This window comes from Gadus morhua, chromosome 12, assembly GCF_902167405.1.
Source record: "Gadus morhua chromosome 12, gadMor3.0, whole genome shotgun sequence".
NCBI lineage: Eukaryota > Metazoa > Chordata > Actinopteri > Gadiformes > Gadidae > Gadus > Gadus morhua.
In genome coordinates, this window is record NC_044059.1 from 17,565,637 (window position 1) to 17,577,515 (window position 11,879).

The window sequence follows — 11,879 nt, forward strand, 5'->3', positions numbered from 1 at the left end:
TACGACGTGAACTCAAGGAGATCTGATGGATCAATCAAAAGCCAATGAGGCATTTAGTTCTAATGGCGTGCATGGTGGCGCGTCCTAACTCTCCAGAAGGAAGGAAGGCTCCTTCCCATGGTGTTTGACCTTTGCCCTCTTATTCTCCCCCCCATGCTCTAGTAACAGAGTCATAGCCATGCTGTGGTTGGAAAGGCAGATAAATGACTCCAAGAGCTTATTCCGTGAAACAGTCATGCCTGAGGTTTATAGTATACTAGTTTATAGTATACTATAAGTCATGGATGCTGGATGGATGCCAGATGGATGCTGGATGACTGCTAGATGGATGCTAGATGGATGCTGGATGACTTGCTGGATGGATGCTAGATGGATGCTGGATGACTTGCTGGATGACTTGCTGGATGGATGCTAGATGGATGCTGGATGACTTGCTGGATGACTGCTAGATTATTGCTGGATGGATGCCACATGGATAGAGATGGCTAGAGAAATGCACAAACACAAATACTCACACACTCACATGCACGCCCGTGCATGTGCAAGTAGCAAGTGTACACATTCACTGGTAAAGTTAAACAAATCAATGTTTCCCTATCCCCCCCGCTGGCCCTCTTGGCCGTGGCTGTCTTGTAACTTCAGCGGTGCTTTCACTCCATGTAGGGCCCTATATAATATAAACCAAACCAAACATTTGCTATTAGCCCCGTCCATCTAAAAGGCCTCTGCAGGAGGAGGGGTTTAAATGAGTACCATGTTTGGAGCTATAGTCATAAAGTGTGGGGGGGGGGGGGGGGGGGGGGGGGGGGGGGGGGGGCAGTGGGTGGGGGTAAAGATGAGAGCAACAGCATGCATGCAGGAGATGAATGGATGAGGAGAAATGAAAGAAAGAGAGATACTGGTAGAATAAAAAGTGAGATACGGCTGGAGGTGGAACCATGCTGGACAGATGGACAGACTAATTGAATGGTGGTCCCTGGGAGGTATGGGGTGGGAGGCTGTCCTGATGCCTGTAGTTGAGGATATCAAGGCATAGTGCTAGGCGATGGTAGTTGCCAGGGTTACATGGACCTTCACAGGCCCAGGCAGCACATCCAGCCAGAGGGGGAAGCGGAGCCAAGCAAGTTGTTGAGCACAGCTCTGGGTCAACATGTGGTGGTGATCTTTCTACAATGTTCAGGGTGCTGTAAGGAGATGTAGAGGAAGCGGTGGGAGGGCGGTGGGGTTGGCAGTCAGGGTGAAATGGGGGTGGAGGGGAGGGGTAGTTTCCAAGATTCCGGAGATCTGCTTTACATCAAGATGGCAGGGATTTGTTTTCTAAAATGCATTAAGAAATAGAAGTTTGAGACTGCAACTCTTGCTGTCAAAGGCATTTCTCTTTTCTTCCTTTATTCATTATGGAACCCATACCTATTAACTTTATTTCCCAATTGAATTGAACGTGAATGGGTTCAGATACTTGCCATGATCCCAAGCATGCCAACACACGTGCAAATGGTTAACATGGCCATCACGGTATGATTTTTAAGGGGGCAGCAGAGAGTGCAGTGCCGGCAGGGTAATGTTAAGCTATGCTAAACTCAATTTTATTCTGGACCAATACGTTGGATCAGGCACGCACACACACACACCACACACACACACACACACACACACACACACACACACACACACACACACACACACACACACACACACACACACACACACACACACGCATCATGACTGACCTTACAGCATGCACTGGCTTACATTAATTGATTGAAGTAAGGAAAGAACCTCAATGTAAGTTTTTTTTGCCGAGGTGTTAAAGTATTGTGCCATTCATCTTCCCGTATTCCAGTCAATTCTATGACTGTTTACTATTAAGGAGATTGAACCCAGAGTCGGGATCCAGGGGCCCGTTTCAAGAATAAGGATATCTGACTGAAGTGAGCAATTCCCTGCATTGCCAAGAGTTTTGGTGTCGGAACAGCTGATTTTAATCTCAAGGAACAAGTTCACTTCGTCTTCGTTCTTCAGTCTTCAGGTTGGACCTGGAAAATTTGCATTAATGAAAGGCCTTAAAAGCAATCATCTATCACAACAAAAGCAATTGGGGTAGAAAACTTTGTGAATCTTTGGAAATCTCACGATTAAATTCCATTTTGATTCTTGGGAACACAAGTCAATGCAAAATAAATTGATGTTGAATCTGATTTCAAAATAAATACTTGTAAGATTGTTTTAACATCGATCAGTGAGAAGGATATTTCAGCCAGTGGTCACCAACTTCGCTAAGTCCAAGAACACTACCCAAGTAAAAATTTAAGAGAAGATTGTATAAAATAAGTTTATCTTGTGATGTGCTCATCCACCGTTTAGACCACCCAGCCAGAAGCAGCTGATCATAGAATTGTGCCACAGGCCCAAAAAACTTTGATGAATAATCTGTGTGTTTGTAGACAAACTACACTTGTTTTATAACTGGCACCAGTTTTGAACATTCATCTATTTGGGATTTACAGATTTACAGATATAGCCTTGTGAAGGACTGATGCGTGATGAGTGCACGGACACAGTGCGCACAGGTGGGTAGGGAGACAGACAGGTAGAACGCCAAATAATTTATGCCATACATATTCATCTCTGTATGTGTCCGATCACATATCATGATGCATAGTTTGCATGCAGTGTCAGGTCTGGATACAGCCTTATGATTTGGGTTATTTTCCAATGTATTAGCGATCAACCTCAAATGCCCCAGAGATCATGTTTGTGAACACTATTTTAAATTATACTTACTTAAAAATAGAAGATTTGTGAAATGATATAAAATAGTGGAAGGTAGAATCGTGCTATATTTTTTCCCTCGTCCCTATTGAAAACGTGTAACATCACATCTTTGAATGGTGAAGCTCGCTGTTACCATGGAGATGTTTACCCACATCCGCAAAACTCAAGTCGACTGCAGCTACTGAACTCGATCACTTGCAATAAAGGAACCATAATTTCTCCTAGACTTATGGAAAGTTAGAGAGTTGTTGTTTGAGCTGTAGAAAAAATGAGCTGTACATGTTGAAAAATATGTTGATATAGAATATATGATAAAAAATAAAGCACTAGCAGTGCTTTTTAGTCATTTGGGAATTATAAAGTCTAGGAATACATGATGTTGAAGGAATACGTAACTGGAATACGAAACTGAATTCACATGTATTAAAAACGAGTGATGTTATTATCTTTTAAATTCATCAAGGTGTCTTATTGACTACACTCGTTCGTTGGGAACCAGTAAAACCAGCATTGATGGACACGCGTTTGGTGATTGCAGTCAGAAACGAAGGAACGTACCATGTCGCTGACACCTCTATGAGATCGTCTCATGACTGCTCTATGAGACAATAGAAATAAGTCAGCACTGCAGCTGTGGGCAGGTTTTTCTCTGAGCTAACCTGCTGTGTACCAGGTTCACTTCAGGATAGGCTCGGAGCAAGAGTCACCATGGTAACTCTACTGAGAGTGAGATAATCTCTGTATATGAAACCTCATATTTCTGGCGTACCCTAAATTCTTATGCAAAATATCCAGCACTAACTATGAGTGTGTGGAGCTTTTATATTATTTCATTATTCTATTGCTAAAATATAGCAGTGTTCTATGAAATGTCAATTCCAATATAATTTATTTAGTTTTGGAATTGTTGGAATTGTTGGCATATTAGTAATATTGGAATGGAATGAACATAAAATTGTTAGAAAATACATAAGAAAAAAACTCAGAACAGCTATATTTATTAAATCTATAGCATGACATTTTTGAATGGATTCTGCAATGAAAAGGTTTGCAGATGGCCAAATGTAATAAATGTATGCGGGAAAACTAGCCAGCATTGTATTTTGAGGTTATAAATACACATGAGCGGAGGAAAAATAAGTCTGTCTTGGGTTTTTTAATCCGGCGGTAGGTAACCATACTGCACAAGCAAGGAGAGTAAATTTAGTCTGTAGCTCTGTGTGTTTTGCTGTTTAGATGTTGAAAAGTCACGTTCAGGTAGAATGTCGAGGACATCGTAATACACAGAGGAGAAGAAGAAAGAGAGAAAGAGGATCCGTGGAAGGAAAAAAAGGTATGCGAGAAGAAGGAGGTGGTTTAGAACGGTGAACAAGGGGCGATGGGTGGGAAGGTGTTCAAATCAAGTCCTAGAAAAATCTCTGTTAGCTCTTTTTGATTATTTAAGTGTCTTTTTTACCACTTGAAGTGCCAATATGATGCTAATGTGGCTGGGTTCAGGAATGGGTTACTATGCTCCGAAGAAGTTCGACGCCACAAACGTACCTCAAAAAGAGTGTGAAACAAGGATGAGAAACAGCCCATGTCTATGGGGTCAGAACAGTCTCATTAATAATAAATGCACAGAGAAGGACTCACAAATGCATTTTGTGATTTATCCATAAATTACTCGCTTCTCACAAATACATTTCAATGCACATACAATTTGATATCGGTATGTATAATGTAAAATAAATCCATTAATAAAAATAAGTCCACAAAACACATTTCTGATCCACACAAAAATGTGTGTTGTTTTAAATAAATTTAATATAAATCCATAAATATATTAATTTAAGGCCAGACATGGCAGGTGAATAGGGTAAAATTTTTAAATACAAGGGATCACCATGAAACTTTACCAGTTGATTACATACATCATCATAAGAAAAAAAATGTATTACAAGTTTTTGAATTTTGCATATTTAATTATGCTAATTAGGCGGAATCTCATTAAAATATGCACGTCTTTTGCATATATTTCCGGTGCATGAATCTTAAACTGTGATAAAGCCAGGACCAAAATTCTTTTTTTTATTTTTGTTTATATATCAAATGACAAAAAATCCTCACATGGATTTTAGAATATCTGCTTTTATGACCTGTGAAATCAAAATATACTATCCATGGCCTTAAAAACCCTATTTTCGCCATAGATTTCCACTGTAAAATGACCCATAAATCTGGCCAGGAACAAATTTATAAATAAATCCATGTGTAGATGTCTTCATAACAATGCTATGTGTGAAACTGGGAAGTGTGGTGTACCTAGGTTCTACATAGGCTGAGAATGTGCACCTAAAAGGGAAAAACACTCATTTTGAGAAAACGGCCTTTAAAGATTTCTTATGGCAAAAGCCAACCAAGCTTGAGAGCATACCACGTGATACATTCGAACCCAATCGTCACCGGTCGGAAATCGAGTCCAGCCAATCAGATATCAGTTTTATGTTGTGCAGCAGATCGAGTGCTTTCCAATGATACCACGGAAAACATATGACAGAGACCGGCTTGTAATTTGAAACGGTGCGTAATAAAGCAAACGTTTGGTGAATCTTCTGTAAATTCAGAGGCGCAAGTTGACAAACTATAATAAACACAAACACCTAAATGTTTCGTTTTGACATTTTTTTTCTTCTTTGTGCGAAACATTACATGTTAATGGTGCAAAATAGCCCCAAAATATCAAAATTGACCAGTGACTGAAAAATCGATGATTTTGCCTGCCGTGTCTCGCCTTAAAAAAACATTTGCAATTGTTCATCAAAAATGTATTTGGATGTTGTTACATTTATATACAAACTGTTAAACTTAAATTAACATGACGTCTGTATTTATATGTGGATTTTTGAGGACTCCCCTGATGTGGCTGGATTTCACAAAAGCATTTTTTTCAACAAAGAACTCTCTGTAGCCAATCAGATGCCTCCCTCGTTTTCGGCCAATCACAGGACTGCAGTTCCGACCTCTGAAGAATAAGTCTAGCCTCCGAGCAATCTTAATTTTTGTCAGCTATTTTAGTTTTAGACTTAGTCTTAGTCTTTGACGAAAATTCTTATTAGTCAGTCACATTTTAGTCATTGCTTTCCTTTGTAGTTTTAGTCTAGTTTTAGTCTACGAAAAGTCCTTACATTTTAGTCAACTTTTAGTCATTACTTTTAGTCAAAATGTTTATCTCTTTTAAACTAGTTCAATTAGGCTAACCCAATATATATGGACCCCTGCTAAATTGATCCACTCAAATAGAGTACTAAATTAAAACGTTACGTTGTCCTGGCAACCGGATTTAAAGTTCTAAACAACCGAACGAGAGATGGCGTTCTCCATTGCTTCTATGTTCTTTCTTTCACAATTAAAATAAATCAATTTCAAGAGGTGAAAATCACTACCAATCGAAACATGTCGAGACGAACTTCATGCATTCCCGTGGGGTATTAAAAGGAAAAGTTTGTAAACGTTAGTTTAGTTTAGTTTTTTTTTTTCATATGAAGACAATCTATTCTCAATATTACTTACATCATTGGTAAAGCAAACTCACAAATAAATTCGCCATTTTTTTTTTCCTTTTCTATAAAAGGATTGTGTGGCATAGGATTTCCCCTTGTTAATTTGGTTTGGGTAGAACCGAAAATCGGTTGCTATGGAAACGTGGACGTCACACTTTAGTACTCTTGTCTGTTCAGCCTTCAAACGATAGCTGGTAAATTGGGAAAAAATGCATTAAACTGTAATCAGAAAATGCGTTGGTTATATGCTATAGACCCTATAGTATCTTCGGGTATAAAGGCTGGGAGGAATTTTCAAAGTCCACCTTATGTTGAAAGTATAGACCGTGGTGATTCCCATTGAAACGAATGGCGCAGTGATTTTCTTCAAAACGAGAGCCGGTAAATTGTGAAAAATGAATTCAACTGTAATCAGACAACACGGTTATATGCTATAGACCCTAGAGTATCTGTGGAATAAAAGCTGGGAAGAATTTCGAATTATAAATATGTACAATGCATAACGTTAGCTCATAGCTGAGTGGACCATACCTCCCGTTGCCAAGTCGTAGCTAAGGTCCGTCCTATTTACTGGCGGAAGTGAACAGTTGCATAACAACCTTACGGGAGGGTAATGATTGGAAAATATCGTGCATTTGAATGTCCAAATAGCACACCACTAACATTTTTAGTCCTGTCTCGTCTCGTCAACGAAAACAAAACGTACATTTCGTCATTAGTTATTATTATCAAAGATCTATTTTTAGGTCATCAACGTCTCAGTCTAGTCACGGGAAAAAGGTAGTTGACGAACATTTTTCGTCATATTTTTCGTTAACGAAATTAACACTAGCCGCGTTTACATGGCACATCTGATCCGCATAGATTCTATGTGGCATAGATCTGTTCCTAAAATGTGTTCGAATGTACTGTATACATGGCAGTAACAAAGTGTCCGTTATGTCTCTCGTGCACACCTGACACATCTCTGGACCGGCGGCGACATAATGGATGTCTTATCACTATCGGGGATTTTTAAATTGATTTTAATGAAAGCACAGCAGGAGAGAGCTTTTCTCTGCCTGCTGCTTCAATTAAAAGGAGGAGGACAGCGCAGACAACGTATTATTATATATTAACCCTAAGCTCCGCCGCAAACAAGAGGAATTTGGATGCGAGTCCGCAGCCAAGACTGGTGGGAGAGAGTGGTCTTATGGGAATTTAGTGACCAGGAATCCTCGAAGGTCCAATTGCGAACTACTGCAGCTTGCCATCCTCTCTAAGTTAAGAAGTATTTTAACGTTCAGCCTGCAAAAGTACAAGTAGTAGCCTACTCATTTACAGTTATCTCGGACGCACGCGGACACTACGATACGCAAACACGTCATTAATAAACACCCATGTCCCGTCGCTTAGCAACCGGACACTCTTACCGGACTACTTTTACGGAGTGATAACAAAGACGTGAATCAGGCAATAAATCCACTTTCCTTGACAGCGGTGAAGTTCGGTGTGCTTAAAAGTACCGACGGAGCTCAGTGGACCAATTGCGAACTACTGCGGCTGCTCTAAGTTAAACCCCAATCTATTCGGAATAAGTGTATACATGGCGATTAAAACGGACTACACCACCTCTTCTATTCGGCATAGAATCTATGCCGAACAGATAATTGTATTCCGAATGAGGCGTATACATGATCATTTTCTGTTCCGCATAGAAATCTATGCGGAACAGAAGTGTCCATGTAAACGCGGCTACTGCCTCCGAGCCTCCCGGTTCCCTCTGTCAAATATTTTTGGGGAATAACATGGGGTTTTTCAATGATCGTACAAAACAATCTCTAGGTGGCGAAGAAGTAAAAGCTGCGTCACGTTTTGAAACTACACACTTTTTCCATCTAGTTTCGAATGGGTTTTGGGATTGTCGATGCCGTCAAAGTAGTAAACGGCAACGGACAATCTAAAACCCAGTCACTGCAGTCATGTGATTGCTGAAAACGAGGGAGGCATCTGATTGGCTACAGAGAGTTCCTTTTTGCAAAAGAAATGCATTTGTGAATCCAGCGTCAGGAGAGTCTCAAAAATCCACATATCCTATACAAACAGTTCACACACAAAAGACAACAAGTTCGCAATTGAAAAGCGTCTTGTATAAATTCAAGTTTAACAGTTTGTATATAATGTAACAACATCCAAATACATTTAGATGAAAATTGCAAATATTCTTTAATTCATATATTTATGGATTTATATTACATTTAATTAAACAAGAAACATTTGTGTGTGGATCAGAAATATGTTATTACTTATTTTTGTTCATGGATTTATTTACATTCATACCGATATCCATTTGTGTGTGCATTGAAATGTATTTGTGAGAAGAGAGTAATTTATATATAAATCACAAAATACATTTGTGAATCCTTCTCTGTGCATTCATTATTAATGAGACTGTTCTGACCCATACATGTCAGCTCTGTTCACAAAAAATCTTCTTGGAGTTGGAGTGAAGATTGTGTGTTGACCTTGACTTTGTACGGATAGTCCACGGAAAAGTCCACGTTAAAGTCAGTCATAAATGATAGTCTTTATGTAAGAAATACACTGTGACTAACCCTAATCCTTCCTATAAGTTTTTTGAAATCATTACATGCAGCGGAACCAACAAACAAACACACACACACCACACACACACACACACACACACACACACACACACAACGCATGCACACGCATGACTACAACAAACACACTCGCACACTCGCACACTAGCATACACCCTCACAAAACGGAACACACAGACACACATACACACCTGTAATGACTGCACTGATGGGATTTGGCCGCTGAATTACCCGTGAGCCTACAATATAATCATCCCCCACTTGGGCTTCCAGGACAGTGGGACTGACCAACGCACAGCCTCCGAGATCACAGAGAGGTGATGAATAGACTGCAGCCCCATCCAAGTTTGTACCTCTGGGGTTTGAGTTTGTTTCTGTTTGTGTGCGTGTGAATGTGTGTGTGTGTTTGTGTGGATATGTGTGTTTGTGCATATACATATGTTTGTGGATACGTGTGTGTGTGTGTGTGTGTGTGTGTGTGTGTGTGTGTGTGTGTGTGTGTGTGTGTGTGTGTGTGTGTGTGTGTGTGTTGTGTGTTTCTATGTGTTTGTATGGGTGTGAAAGAGAGATGCCCTGGGGTGCAGACTGATAGTTTTTTCCTGGGTTGGCCTAAGAAGGAAATGGCCTCCAGGGCCATGCAGAGTTTTGCAGGGGTGCTCAACTTTGGTGCATATTTGGCACAATAGCAGAAGCTTTCTTTAAAGGCCAGCTTCAATCTCTTTCTCCCTTTCTCCTCTTGTTTTCCTTCCAGTCGCCTCATTCACTCCATGTTCCAGAGCTGACTCCATTCAAGAGGAATGTATGAGGATATACACTGAAAACACACGCACACGCTTCACACACACACACACACACGCACGCACGCACGCACACACACACACACACACACACACACACACACACACACACACGCACACGCGCACACACACACACACATACACAGCTGTCTGTTTAGTTATGCTATCTGGCAGCACCAGGTGGTTGAGGCATAAGCTTACTGGAATTACAATTCCTCCCCGAATCCCTCCCTGCAATACACACACTATTCCTATTACAGCATATTGCAGGTAACCCAGAAAAATTACTTCAGTGTTCTAATATAAATGGAAGGGTATCCCACTGCACAGAGAAATGTGGAAACCGTACATATAGGAAGCAATGCATTCATTGAAAGATATTAGGATAGGATCCAGAAAGCCATTATAGCATGCCCTCAGGACTTAGCCATTCCAGTTAACTGTAACCTGAATTGCTGAATTCCAGCACGACCAGGGTGGCAGACGCGTTACCCTGCTGCAAGGCAGAGAGACATTCATCACCGTCTCTCAGTCACCCTGGTGCTGTTTGACAAGCACTTCTTCCTCATTTCTGGTCCCATGGAACCAAGCCCCCGAGGGGAGATTTTGTTCCCCTGCTGGGTCGGTTCCTACAGCCCACACACGCTGATCAAACCAACAGCTTATACATGCTCCCTACTCACCTCAAATTAACTTGCATTTATTTGTATCTTTGCAGAATTCTTTATTCAGACAAATACATGGTAACACTTCACAATATGGGTTCATTAATTAACCATTAATCAAGAACAGTTTATCCAGCAATAAACATTTACTTAAAGTTAATTAACAGTTAACTGATTTTACTATTGGTGTATATTTTAACTATGCATTATTTAATAGGGTTAACGTTAACCCTTACCCTCTAACCCTTAGTCTAAACCTGACCCCTATCCTAATGCTGTATAATAATGCTTGTCACTTCATTGACTAATGCATAATGATGCTTAATTAATGTACCCTTATTGTAAAGCGTTACCAAATATATTTATCTACCATATAATATCATACCATATCGCCAGACTCCGCCCATCACTGACCCAATCCAGCACTGAAATCCTAGTTCACTCATTTGTCACATCACGCATAGACTACTACAACGCCCTCCTCACCGGATTCCCCACCAAACTCATCAACAGACTGCAGATCATTCAGAACTCAGCCGCCCGGATCATCACCCGCACCAAATCATCTGACCACATCAACCCTGTCCTCATCCAACTTCACTGGCTTCCAGTACACTACCGCATCCAATACAAAACCCTACTCCTCACCTACAAAGCTCTCCACAACCTAGTTACCTTCTACGACCTCCTCCAAGAATACACTCCCCTTCCGCTCCCTCCGCTCAACCTCTGCTGGACTACTATGTATCCCCCACATCATGACTCATTACAATGGGTGCCGGTCAGTCTAGCTGTTCAGAACCCAGGCTCTGGAACTCCCTCCCCCCACACATAAAAACAGTCAGACACCATTACAACCTTCAAGTCACAACTCAAAACTCACCTGGTCAAACTCGCACACAACGTCTAACTGATCACTGTCTTGATTGATTGTTTGTGGTGTTTTGTCTTGTTTTGTTTTATTTATTCTATATATATTATCTTGTTTTTAAACGATTTATGATGACTTTATGCTCTGTAAGGTGACCTTGGGTGCCTTGAAAGGCGCCTCTAAATTAAATGTATTATTATTATTATTATTACCACTGCAAGTTTGGTTTCCCTCAATGGACTGAGCCAAAAGTGCAGCTGGCCCTCATCAGCTTTCAGTGAGCCATTGAGGCAACAGGTGAGTAGACATACAATATGGCAGCTGCTCCTACCTGGCAGAGCTGGGGATCGGGCCCGAGATCTGAGGAGGGGCATCTCTACCAACGCTATCTGTTACCGTGACGTGGTGCAGGAATCAAAGCACCGGCTAGTGGCTGAACAGCCCCTGAGAAGGCGTGACAAACTCAGTCAGGCGTTCCTTGAAAGTGGATCACTGGTCGCGGTCCTAACCCTGTATGCGTCATGAGAAGGACCATGGATCTCGATGGACAGACATGTGGAGCAGGAGTGGCACGATGAAGTTGCAAGTATGTGGGCGGGGTGTTGTAGTTTATCTGTATACATAAA